Here is an 11928-nt window from a genome sequence, read left to right as displayed (position 1 = left end):
CCTCTTTAGCTGTTGGGAGAGGCCCAGGAGCTGTGATATGTTCCTCTTTAGCTGTTGGGAGAGGCCCAGGGGCTGTGATATGTTCCTCTTTAGCTGTTGGGAGAGGCCCAGGGGCTGTGATATGTTCCTCTTTAGCTGTTGGGAGAGCCCCAGTGGCTGTGATATGTTCCTCTTTAGCTGTTGGGAGAGGCCCAGGGGCTTTGATATGTTCCTCTTTAGCTGTTGGGAGAGGCCCAGGAGCTGTGATATGTTCCTCTTTAGCTGTTGGGAGAGGCCCAGGGGCTGTGATATGTTCCTCTTTAGCTGTTGGGAGAGCCCCAGTGGCTGTGATATGTTCCTCTTTAGCTGTTGGGAGAGCCCCAGGGGCTGTGATATGTTCCTCTTTAGCTTTGGGAGAGGCCCAGGGGCTGTGATATGTTCCTCTTTAGCTGTTGGGAGAGCCCCAGTGGCTGTGATATGTGCCTCTTTAGCTGTTGGGAGCTGTGATATGTTCCTCTTTAGCCAGGGGCTGTGATATGTTCCTCTTTAGCTGTTGGGAGAGGCCCAGGAGCTGTGATATGTTCCTCTTTAGCTGTTGGGAGAGGCCCAGGAGCTGTGATATGTTCCTCTTTAGCTGTTGGGAGAGGCCCAGGGGCTGTGATATGTGGCTGTGATATGTTCCTCTTTAGCTGTTGGGAGAGGCCCAGGGCTGTGATATGTTCCTCTTTAGCTGTTGGGAGAGGCCCAGGAGCTGTGATATGTTCCTCTTTAGCTGTTGGGAGAGGCCCAGGGGATATGTTCCTCTTTAGTTGTTGGGAGAGGCCCAGGGGCTTTGATATGTTCCTCTTTAGCTGTTGGGAGAGCCCCAGTGGCTGTGATATGTTCCTCTTTAGCTGTTGGGAGAGGCCCAGGGGCTGTGATATGTTCCTCTTTAGCTGTTGGGAGAGGCCCAGGAGCTGTGATATGTACCTCTTTAGCTGTTGGGAGAGGCCCGGGGCTGTGATATGTTCCTCTTTAGCTGTTGGGAGAGCCCCAGTGGCTGTGATATGTTCCTCTTTAGCAGTTGGGAGAGCCCCAGGGGCTGTGATATGTTCCTCTTTAGCTGTTGGGAGAGGCCCAGGGGCTGTGATATGTTCCTCTTTAGCTGTTGGGAGAGCCCCAGTGGCTGTGATATGTTCCTCTTTAGCTGTTGGGAGGGGCCCAGGGGCTGTGATATGTTCCTCTTTAGCTGTTGGGAGAGGCCCAGGAGCTGTGATATGTTCCTCTTTAGCTGTTGGGAGAGGCCCAGGAGCTGTGATATGTTCCTCTTTAGCTGTTGGGAGAGGCCCGGGGGCTGTGATATTTTCCTCTTTAGCTGTTGGGAGAGGCCCAGGAGCTGTGATATGTTCCTCTTTAGCTGTTGGGAGAGGCCCAGGAGCTGTGATATGTTCCTCTTTAGCTGTTGGGAGAGCCCCAGGGGCTGTGATATGTTCCTCTTTAGTTGTTGGGAGAGGAGGCCCAGGGGCTGTGATATGTTCCTCTTTAGCTGTTGGGAGAGGCCCAGGGGCTGTGATATGTTCCTCTTTAGCTGTTGGGAGAGCCCCAGGGCTGTGATATGTTCCTCTTTAGCTGTTGGGAGAGGCCCAGGGGCTGTGATATGTTCCTCTTTAGCTGTTGGGAGAGGCCCAGGGCTGTGATATGTTCCTCTTTAGCTGTTGGGAGAGGCCCAGGGGCTGTGATATGTTCCTCTTTAGCTGTTGGGAGGGCTGTGATATGTTCCTCTTTAGCAGTGGCTGTGATATGTTCCTCTTTAGCTGTTGGGAGAGGCCCAGGGGCTGTGATATGTTCCTCTTTAGCTGTTGGGAGAGGCCCAGGAGCTGTGATATGTTCCTCTTTAGCTGTTGGGAGAGGCCCAGGGGCTGTGATATGTTCCTCTTTAGCTGTTGGGAGAGCCCCAGTGGCTGTGATATGTTCCTCTTTAGCTGTTGGGAGAGCCCCAGGGGCTGTGATATGTTCCTCTTTAGCTGTTGGGAGAGGCCCAGGAGCTGTGATATGTTCCTCTTTAGCTGTTGGGAGAGGCCCGGGGGCTGTGATATGTTCCTCTTTAGCTGTTGGGAGAGCCCCAGTGGCTGTGATATGTTCCTCTTTAGCAGTTGGGAGAGGCCCAGGGGCTGTGATATGTTCCTCTTTAGCTGTTGGGAGAGGCCCAGGGGCTGTGATATGTTCCTCTTTAGCTGTTGGGAGAGCCCCAGTGGCTGTGATATGTTCCTCTTTAGCTGTTGGGAGGGGCCCAGGGGCTGTGATATGTTCCTCTTTAGCTGTTGGGAGAGGCCCAGGAGCTGTGATATGTTCCTCTTTAGCTGTTGGGAGAGGCCCAGGAGCTGTGATATGTTCCTCTTTAGCTGTTGGGAGAGGCCCGGGGGCTGTGATATTTTCCTCTTTAGCTGTTGGGAGAGGCCCAGGGGCTGTGATATTTTCTTTAGCTGTTGGGAGAGGCCCAGGAGCTGTGATATGTTCCTCTTTAGCTGTTGGGAGAGGCCCAGGAGCTGTGATATGTTCCTCTTTAGCTGTTGGGAGAGCCCCAGGGGCTGTGATATGTTCCTCTTTAGTTGTTGGGAGAGGCCCAGGGGCTGTGATATGTTCCTCTTTAGCTGTTGGGAGAGGCCAGGGGCTGTGATATGTTCCTCTTTAGCTGTTGGGAGAGCCCCAGGGGCTGTGATATGTTCCTCTTTAGCTGTTGGGAGAGGCCCAGGGGCTGTGATATGTTCTTCTTTAGCTGTTGGGAGAGCCCCAGTGGCTGTGATATGTTCCTCTTTAGCTGTTGGGAGAGGCCCAGGGGCTGTGATATGTTCCTCTTTAGCTGTTGGGAGAGGCCCAGGAGCTGTGATATGTTCCTCTTTAGCTGTTGGGAGAGGCCCAGGGTCTGTGATATGTTCCTCTTTAGCCTTTGGGAGAGGCCCAGGGGCTGTGATATGTTCCTCTTTAGCTGTTGGGAGAGCCCCAGTGGCTGTGATATGTTCCTCTTTAGCTGTTGGGAGAGGCCCAGGGGCTTTGATATGTTCCTCTTTAGCTGTTGGGAGAGGCCCAGGAGCTGTGATATGTTCCTCTTTAGCTGTTGGGAGAGGCCCGGGGGCTGTGATATGTTCCTCTTTAGCTGTTGGGAGAGGCCCAGGAGCTGTGATATGTTCCTCTTTAGCTGTTGGGAGAGGCCCAGGGGCTGTGATATGTTCCTCTTTAGCTGTTGGGAGAGGCCCAGGAGCTGTGATATGTTCCTCTTTAGCTGTTGGGAGAGGCCCAGGGGCTGTGATATGTTCCTCTTTAGCTGTTGGGAGAGGCCCAGGAGCTGTGATATGTTCCTCTTTAGCTGTTGGGAGAGGCCAGGGGCTGTGATATGTTCCTCTTTAGCTGTTGGGAGAGCCCCAGGGGCTGTGATATGTTCCTCTTTAGCTGTTGGGAGAGGCCCAGGGGCTGTGATATGTTCCTCTTTAGCTGTTGGGAGAGGCCCAGGAGCTGTGATATGTTCCTCTTTAGCTGTTGGGAGAGGCCCAGGGGCTGTGATATGTTCCTCTTTAGCTGTTGGGAGAGGCCCAGGAGCTGTGATATGTTCCTCTTTAGCTGTTGGGAGAGGCCCAGGGGCTGTGATATGTTCCTCTTTAGCTGTTGGGAGAGCCCCAGTGGCTGTGATATGTTCCTCTTTAGCAGTTGGGAGAGCCCCAGGGGCTGTGATATGTTCCTCTTTAGCTGTTGGGAGAGGCCCAGGGGCTGTGATATGTTCCTCTTTAGCTGTTGGGAGAGCCCCAGTGGCTGTGATATGTTCCTCTTTAGCTGTTGGGAGGGGCCCAGGGGCTGTGATATGTTCCTCTATAGCTGTTGGGAGAGGCCCAGGAGCTGTGATATGTTCCTCTTTAGCTGTTGGGAGAGGCCCAGGAGCTGTGATATGTTCCTCTTTAGCTGTTGGGAGAGGCCCGGGGGCTGTGATATTTTCCTCTTTAGCTGTTGGGAGAGGCCCAGGAGCTGTGATATGTTCCTCTTTAGCTGTTGGGAGAGGCCCAGGGGCTGTGATATGTTACTCTTTAGCTGTTGGGAGAGGCCCAGGGGCTGTGATATGTTCCTCTTTAGCTGTTGGGAGAGGCCCAGGTGCTGTGATATGTTCCTCTTTAGCTGTTGGGAGAGGCCCAGGGGCTGTGATATGTTCCTCTTTAGCTGTTGGGAGAGTCCCAGTGGCTGTGATATGTTCCTCTTTAGCTGTTGGGAGAGGCCAGGGGGCTGTGATATGTTCCTCTTTAGCTGTTGGGAGAGGCCCAGGGGCTGTGATATGTTCCTCTTTAGCTGTTGGGAGAGGCCCAGGAGCTGTGATATGTTCCTCTTTTTAGCTGTTGGGAGAGGCCCAGGGGCTGTGATATGTTCCTCTTTAGCTGTTGGGAGAGTCCCAGTGGCTGTGATATGTTCCTCTTTAGCTGTTGGGAGAGGCCCAGGGGCTGTGATATGTTCCTCTTTAGCTGTTGGGAGAGGCCCAGGGGCTGTGATATGTTCCTCTTTAGCTGTTGGGAGAGGCCCAGGGGCTGTGATATGTTCCTCTTTAGCTGTTGGGAGAGGCCCAGGAGCTGTGATATGTTCCTCTTTAGCTGTTGGGAGAGGCCCAGGGGCTGTGATATGTTCCTCTTTAGCTGTTGGGAGAGGCCCAGGAGCTGTGATATGTTCCTCTTTAGCTGTTGGGAGAGGCCCAGGGGCTGTGATATGTTCCTCTTTAGCTGTTGGGAGAGGCCCAGGGGCTGTGATATGTTCCTCTTTAGCTGTTGGGAGAGTCCCAGGAGCTGTGATATGTTCCTCTTTAGCTGTTGGGAGAGACCCAGCTGTTGGGAGGGGGCTGTGATATGTTCCTCTTTAGCTGTTGGGAGAGGCCCAGTGGCTGTGATATATTCCTCAGTAGCTGTTGGGAGAGGCCCAGGGGCTGTGATATGTTCCTCTTTAGCTGTTGGGAGAGGCCCAGTGGCTGTGATATGTTCCTCTTTAGTTGTTGGGAGAAGCCCAGTGGCTGTGATATGTTCCTCTTTAGCTGTTGGGAGAGGCCCGGGGGCTGTGATATGTTACTCTTTAGCTGTTGGGAGAGGCCCAGGGGCTGTGATATGTTCCTCTTTAGCTGTTGGGAGAGGCCCGGGGGCTGTGATATGTTCCTCTTTAGCTGTTGGGAGAGGCCCAGGGGCTGTGATATGTTCCTCTTTAGCTGTTGGGAGAGTCCCAGTGGCTGTGATATGTTCCTCTTTAGCTGTTGTGAGAGTCCCAGGGGCTATGATATGTTCCTCTTTAGCTGTTGGGAGAGTCCCAGTGGCTGTGATATGTTCCTCTTTAGCTGTTGTGAGAGTCCCAGTGGCTGTGATATGTTCCTCTTTAGCTGTTGGGAGAGCCCCAGTGGCTGTGATATGTTCCTCTTTAGCTGTTGTGAGAGTCCCAGGGGCTGTGAAATGTTCCTCTTTAGCTGTTGGGAGAGGCCCGGGGGCTGTGATATGTTCCTCTTTAGCTGTTGGGAGAGGCCCAGGGGCTGTGATATGTTCCTCTTTAGCTGTTGGGAGAGGCCCAGGAGCTGTGATATGTTCCTCTTTAGCTGTTGGGAGAGGCCCAGGGGCTGTGATATGTTCCTCTTTAGCTGTTGGGAGAGGCCCAGGGGCTGTGATATGTTCCTCTTTAGCTGTTGGGAGAGGCTCAGGGGCTGCTGTGATATGTTCATCTTTAGCTGTTGGGAGAGTCCCAGGAGCTGTGATATGTTCCTCTTTAGCTGTTGGGAGAGACCCAGGGGGCTGTGATATGTTCCTCTTTAGCTGTTGGGAGAGGCCCAGTGGCTGTGATATGTTCCTCAGTAGCTGTTGGGAGAGGCCCGGGGGCTGTGATATGTTCCTCTTTAGCTGTTGGGAGAGGCCCAGTGGCTGTGATATGTTCCTCTTTAGTAGTTGGGAGAAGCCCAGATGCTGTGATATGTTCCTCTTTAGCTGTTGGGAGAGGCCCGGGGGCTGTGATATGTTACTCTTTAGCTGTTGGGAGAGTCCCAGGGGCTGTGATATGTTCCTCTTTAGCTGTTGGGAGAGTCCCAGTGGCTGTGATATGTTCCTCTTTAGCTGTTGGGAGAGTCCCAGGGGCTGTGATATGTTCCTCTTTAGCTGTTGGGAGAGTCCCAGTGGCTGTGATATGTTCCTCTTTAGCTGTTGGGAGAGTCCCAGTGGCTGTGATATGTTCCTCTTTAGCTGTTGGGAGAGGCCCGGGGGCTGTGATATGTTCCTCTTTAGCTGTTGGGAGAGTCCCAGGGTCTGTGATATGTTACTCTTTAGCTGTTGGGAGAGGCCTGGGGGCTGTGATATGTTCCTCTTTAGCTGTTGGGAGAGGCCCAGGGGCTGTGATATGTTCCTCTTTAGCTGTTGGGAGAGGCCCAGGAGCTGTGATATGTTCCTCTTTAGCTGTTGGGAGAGGCTCAGGGGCTGTGATATGTTCCTCTTTAGCTGTTGGGAGAGGCCCAGGAGCTGTGATATGTTCCTCTTTAGCTGTTGGGAGAGGCACGGGGGGCTGTGATATGTTCCTCTTTAGCTGTTGGGAGAGCCCCAGTGGCTGTGATATATTCCTCAGTAGCTGTTGGGAGAGGCCCGGGGCTGTGATATGTTCCTCTTTAGCTGTTGGGAGAGGCCCAGGAGCTGTGATATGTTCCTCTTTAGCTGTTGGGAGAGGCCCAGGGGCTGTGATATGTTCCTCTTTAGCTGTTGGGAGAGGCCCAGGAGCTGTGATATGTTCCTCTTTAGCTGTTGGGAGAGGCCCAGGGGCTGTGATATGTTCCTCTTTAGCTGTTGGGAGAGGCCCAGGGGCTGTGATATGTTCCTCTTTAGCTGTTGGGAGAGGCACAGGAGCTGTGATATGTTCCTCTTTAGCTGTTGGGAGAGGCTCAGGGGCTGCTATATGTTCCTCTTTAGCTGTTGGGAGAGTCCCAGGGCTGTGATATGTTCCTCTTTAGCTGTTGGGAGAGACCCAGGGGGCTGTGATATGTTCCTCTTTAGCTGTTGGGAGAGGCCCAGTGGCTGTGATATATTACTCTTTAGCTGTTGGGAGAGGCCCGGGGGCTGTGATATGTTCCTCTTTAGCTGTTGGGAGAGGCCCAGGAGCTGTGATATGTTCCTCTTTAGCTGTTGGGAGAGGCCCAGGGGCTGTGATATGTTCCTCTTTAGCTGTTGGGAGAGGCCCAGGAGCTGTGATATGTTCCTCTTTAGCTGTTGGGAGAGGCCCAGGGGCTGTGATATGTTCCTCTTTAGCTGTTGGGAGAGGCCCAGGAGCTGTGATATGTTACTCTTTAGCTGTTGGGAGAGGCCCAGGGGCTGTGATATGTTCCTCTTTAGCTGTTGGGAGAGGCCCCAGGAGGCTGTGATATGTTCCTCTTTAGCTGTTGGGAGAGGCCCAGGGGCTGTGATATGTTCCTCTTTAGCTGTTGGGAGAGTCCCAGGGGCTGTGATATGTTCCTCTTTAGCTGTTGGGAGAGGCCCAGGGGCTGTGATATGTTCCTCTTTAGCTGTTGGGAGAGGCCCAGGGGCTGTGATATGTTCCTCTTTAGCTGTTGGGAGAGGCCCAGGGGCTGTGATATGTTCCTCTTTAGCTGTTGGGAGAGGCCCAGGGGCTGTGATATGTTCCTCTTTAGCTGTTGGGAGAGTCCCAGTGGCTGTGATATGTTCCTCTTTAGCTGTTGGGAGAGGCCAGGGGGCTGTGATATGTTCCTCTTTAGCTGTTGGGAGAGGCCCGGGGGCTGTGTAATGTTCCTCTTTAGCTGTTGGGAGAGGCCCAGGGGCTGTGATATGTTCCTCTTTAGCTGTTGGGAGAGGCCCAGGAGCTGTGATATGTTCCTCTTTAGCTGTTGGGAGAGGCCCAGGGGCTGTGATATGTTCCTCTTTAGCTGTTGGGAGAGGCCCAGGAGCTGTGATATGTTCCTCTTTAGCTGTTGGGAGAGGCCCAGGGGCTGTGATATGTTCCTCTTTAGCTGTTGGGAGAGGCCCAGGGGCTGTGATATGTTCCTCTTTAGCTGTTGGGAGAGGCCCAGGAGCTGTGATATGTTCCTCTTTAGCTGTTGGGAGAGGCTCAGGGGCTGCTATATGTTCATCTTTAGCTGTTGGGAGAGTCCCAGGAGCTGTGATATGTTCCTCTTTAGCTGTTGGGAGAGGCCCAGGGGCTGTGATATGTTCCTCTTTAGCTGTTGGGAGAGGCCCAGTGGCTTTGATATATTCCTCAGTAGCTGTTGGGAGAGGCCCGGGGGCTGTGATATGTTCCTCTTTAGCTGTTGGGAGAGGCCCAGTGGCTGTGATATGTTCCTCTTTAGTTGTTGGGAGAAGCCCAGTGGCTGTGATATGTTCCTCTTTAGCTGTTGGGAGAGGCCCAGGGGCTGTGATATGTTCCTCTTTAGCTGTTGGGAGAGGCCCAGGGGCTGTGATATGTTCCTTTTTAGCTGTTGGGAGAGGCCCGGGGCTGTGATATGTTCCTCTTTAGCTGTTGGGAGAGGCCCAGGGGCTGTGATATGTTCCTCTTTAGCTGTTGGGAGAGTCCCAGTGGCTGTGATATGTTCCTCTTTAGCTGTTGGGAGAGTCCCAGGGGCTATGATATGTTCCTCTTTAGCTGTTGGGAGAGTCCCAGTGGCTGTGATATGTTCCTCTTTAGCTGTTGTGAGAGTCCCAGTGGCTGTGATATGTTCCTCTTTAGCTGTTGGGAGAGCCCCAGTGGCTGTGATATGTTCCTCTTTAGCTGTTGTGAGAGTCCCAGGGGCTGTGATATGTTCCTCTTTAGCTGTTGGGAGAGGCCCAGGGGCTGTGATATGTTCCTCAGTAGCTGTTGGGAGAGGCCCGGGGCTGTGATATGTTCCTCTTTAGCTGTTGGGAGAGGCCCAGGAGCTTTGATATGTTCCTCTTTAGCTGTTGGGAGAGGCCCAGGGGCTGTGATATGTTCCTCTTTAGCTGTTGGGAGAGGCCCAGGGGCTGTGATATGTTCCTCTTTAGCTGTTGGGAGAGGAGGGAGCTGTTGGGGGGCTGCTATATGTTCATCTTTAGCTGTTGGGAGAGTCCCAGGAGCTGTGATATGTTCCTCTTTAGCTGTTGGGAGAGACCCAGGGGGCTGTGATATGTTCCTCTTTAGCTGTTGGGAGAGGCCCAGTGGCTGTGATATATTCCTCAGTAGCTGTTGGGAGAGGCCCAGGGGGCTGTGATATGTTCCTCTTTAGCTGTTGGGAGAGGCCCAGTGGCTGTGATATGCTGTTGGGAGAAGCCCAGTGGCTGTGATATGTTCCTCTTTAGCTGTTGGGAGAGGCCCGGGGGCTGTGATATGTTACTCTTTAGCTGTTGGGAGAGTCCCAGGGGCTGTGATATGTTACTCTTTAGCTGTTGGGAGAGGCCCAGGGGCTGTGATATGTTACTCTTTAGCTGTTGGGAGAGGCCCAGGGGCTGTGATATGTTCCTCTTTAGCTGTTGGGAGAGTCCCAGGGTCTGTGATATGTTACTCTTTAGCTGTTGGGAGAGGCCTGGGGGCTGTGATATGTTCCTCTTTAGCTGTTGGGAGAGGCCCAGGAGCTGTGATATGTTCCTCTTTAGCTGTTGGGAGAGGCCCAGGAGCTGTGATATGTTCCTCTTTAGCTGTTGGGAGAGGCCAGGGGCTGTGATATGTTCCTCTTTAGCTGTTGGGAGAGGCCCAGGAGCTGTGATATGTTCCTCTTTAGCTGTTGGGAGAGGCCCGGGGGCTGTGATATGTTCCTCTTTAGCTGTTGGGAGAGAGTGGCTGTGATATATTCCTCAGTAGCTGTTGGGAGAGGCCCAGGGGCTGTGATATGTTCCTCTTTAGCTGTTGGGAGAGGCCCAGGAGCTGTGATATGTTCCTCTTTAGCTGTTGGGAGAGGCCCAGGGGCTGTGATATGTTCCTCTTTAGCTGTTGGGAGAGGCCCAGGAGCTGTGATATGTTCCTCTTTAGCTGTTGGGAGAGGCCCAGGGGCTGTGATATGTTCCTCTTTAGCTGTTGGGAGAGGCCCAGGGGCTGTGATATGTTCCTCTTTAGCTGTTGGGAGAGGCCCAGGAGCTGTGATATGTTCCTCTTTAGCTGTTGGGAGAGGCTCAGGGGCTGTGATATGTTCCTCTTTAGCTGTTGGGAGAGTCCCAGGAGCTGTGATATGTTCCTCTTTAGCTGTTGGGAGAGACCCAGGGGGGGCTGTGATATGTTCCTCTTTAGCTGTTGGGAGAGGCCCAGTGGCTGTGATATGTTCCTCTTTAGCTGTTGGGAGAGGCCCGGGGGCTGTGATATGTTCCTCTTTAGCTGTTGGGAGAGGCCCAGTGGCTGTGATATGTTCCTCTTTAGTTGTTGGGAGAAGCCCAGTGGCTGTGATATGTTCCTCTTTAGCTGTTGGGAGAGGCCCACGGGGGGGGCTGTGATATGTTACTCTTTAGCTGTTGGGAGAGTCCCAGGGGCTGTGATATGTTCCTCTTTAGCTGTTGGGAGAGGCCCAGGGGCTGTGATATGTTCCTCTTTAGCTGTTGGGAGAGGCCCGGGGGCTGTGATATGTTCCTCTTTAGCTGTTGGGAGAGGCCCAGGGGCTGTGATATGTTCCTTTTTAGCTGTTGGGAGAGGCCCAGGGGCTGTGATATGTTCCTCTTTAGCTGTTGGGAGAGGCCCAGGGGCTGTGATATGTTCCTCTTTAGCTGTTGGGAGAGTCCCAGTGGCTGTGATATGTTCCTCTTTAGCTGTTGTGAGAGTCCCAGGGGCTGTGATATGTTCCTCTTTAGCTGTTGGGAGAGTCCCAGTGGCTGTGATATGTTCCTCTTTAGCTGTTGTGAGAGTCCCAGTGGCTGTGATATGTTCCTCTTTAGCTGTTGGGAGAGCCCCAGTGGCTGTGATATGTTCCTCTTTAGCTGTTGTGAGAGTCCCAGGGGCTGTGAAATGTTCCTCTTTAGCTGTTGGGAGAGGCCCGGGGGCTGTGATATGTTCCTCAGTAGCTGTTGGGAGAGGCCCGGGGGCTGTGATATGTTCCTCTTTAGCTGTTGGGAGAGGCCCAGGAGATTTGATATGTTCCTCTTTAGCTGTTGGGAGAGGCCCAGGGGCTGTGATATGTTCCTCTTTAGCTGTTGGGAGAGGCCCAGGAGCTGTGATATGTTCCTCTTTAGCTGTTGGGAGAGGCTCAGGGGCTGCTATATGTTCATCTTTAGCTGTTGGGAGAGTCCCAGGAGCTGTGATATGTTCCTCTTTAGCTGTTGGGAGAGACCCAGGGGGGCTGTGATATGTTCCTCTTTAGCTGTTGGGAGAGGCCCAGTGGCTGTGATATATTCCTCAGTAGCTGTTGGGAGAGGCCCGGGGGCTGTGATATGTTCCTCTTTAGCTGTTGGGAGAGGCCCAGTGGCTGTGATATGTTCCTCTTTAGTTGTTGGGAGAAGCCCAGTGGCTGTGATATGTTCCTCTTTAGCTGTTGGGAGAGGCCCGGGGGCTGTGATATGTTACTCTTTAGCTGTTGGGAGAGTCCCAGGGGCTGTGATATGTTACTCTTTAGCTGTTGGGAGAGGCCCAGGGGCTGTGATATGTTCCTTTTTAGCTGTTGGGAGAGGCCCAGGGGCTGTGATATGTTCCTCTTTAGCTGTTGGGAGAGGCCCAGGGGCTGTGATATGTTCCTCTTTAGCTGTTGGGAGAGTCCCAGTGGCTGTGATATGTTCCTCTTTAGCTGTTGTGAGAGTCCCAGGGGCTATGATATGTTCCTCTTTAGCTGTTGGGAGAGTCCCAGTGGCTGTGATATGTTCCTCTTTAGCTGTTGTGAGAGTCCCAGTGGCTGTGATATGTTCCTCTTTAGCTGTTGGGAGAGGCCCGGGGGCTGTGATATGTTCCTCTTTAGCTGTTGGGAGAGTCCCAGGGTCTGTGATATGTTACTCTTTAGCTGTTGGGAGAGGCCTGGGGGCTGTGATATGTTCCTCTTTAGCTGTTGGGAGAGGCCCA

Source organism: Oncorhynchus masou, chromosome 15 (genome assembly GCF_036934945.1).
Source record: "Oncorhynchus masou masou isolate Uvic2021 chromosome 15, UVic_Omas_1.1, whole genome shotgun sequence".
Classification (NCBI taxonomy): Eukaryota; Metazoa; Chordata; class Actinopteri; order Salmoniformes; family Salmonidae; genus Oncorhynchus; species Oncorhynchus masou.
The sequence above is the reverse complement of the archived record's forward strand: the minus strand, read 5'-3'. Positions refer to the sequence as shown.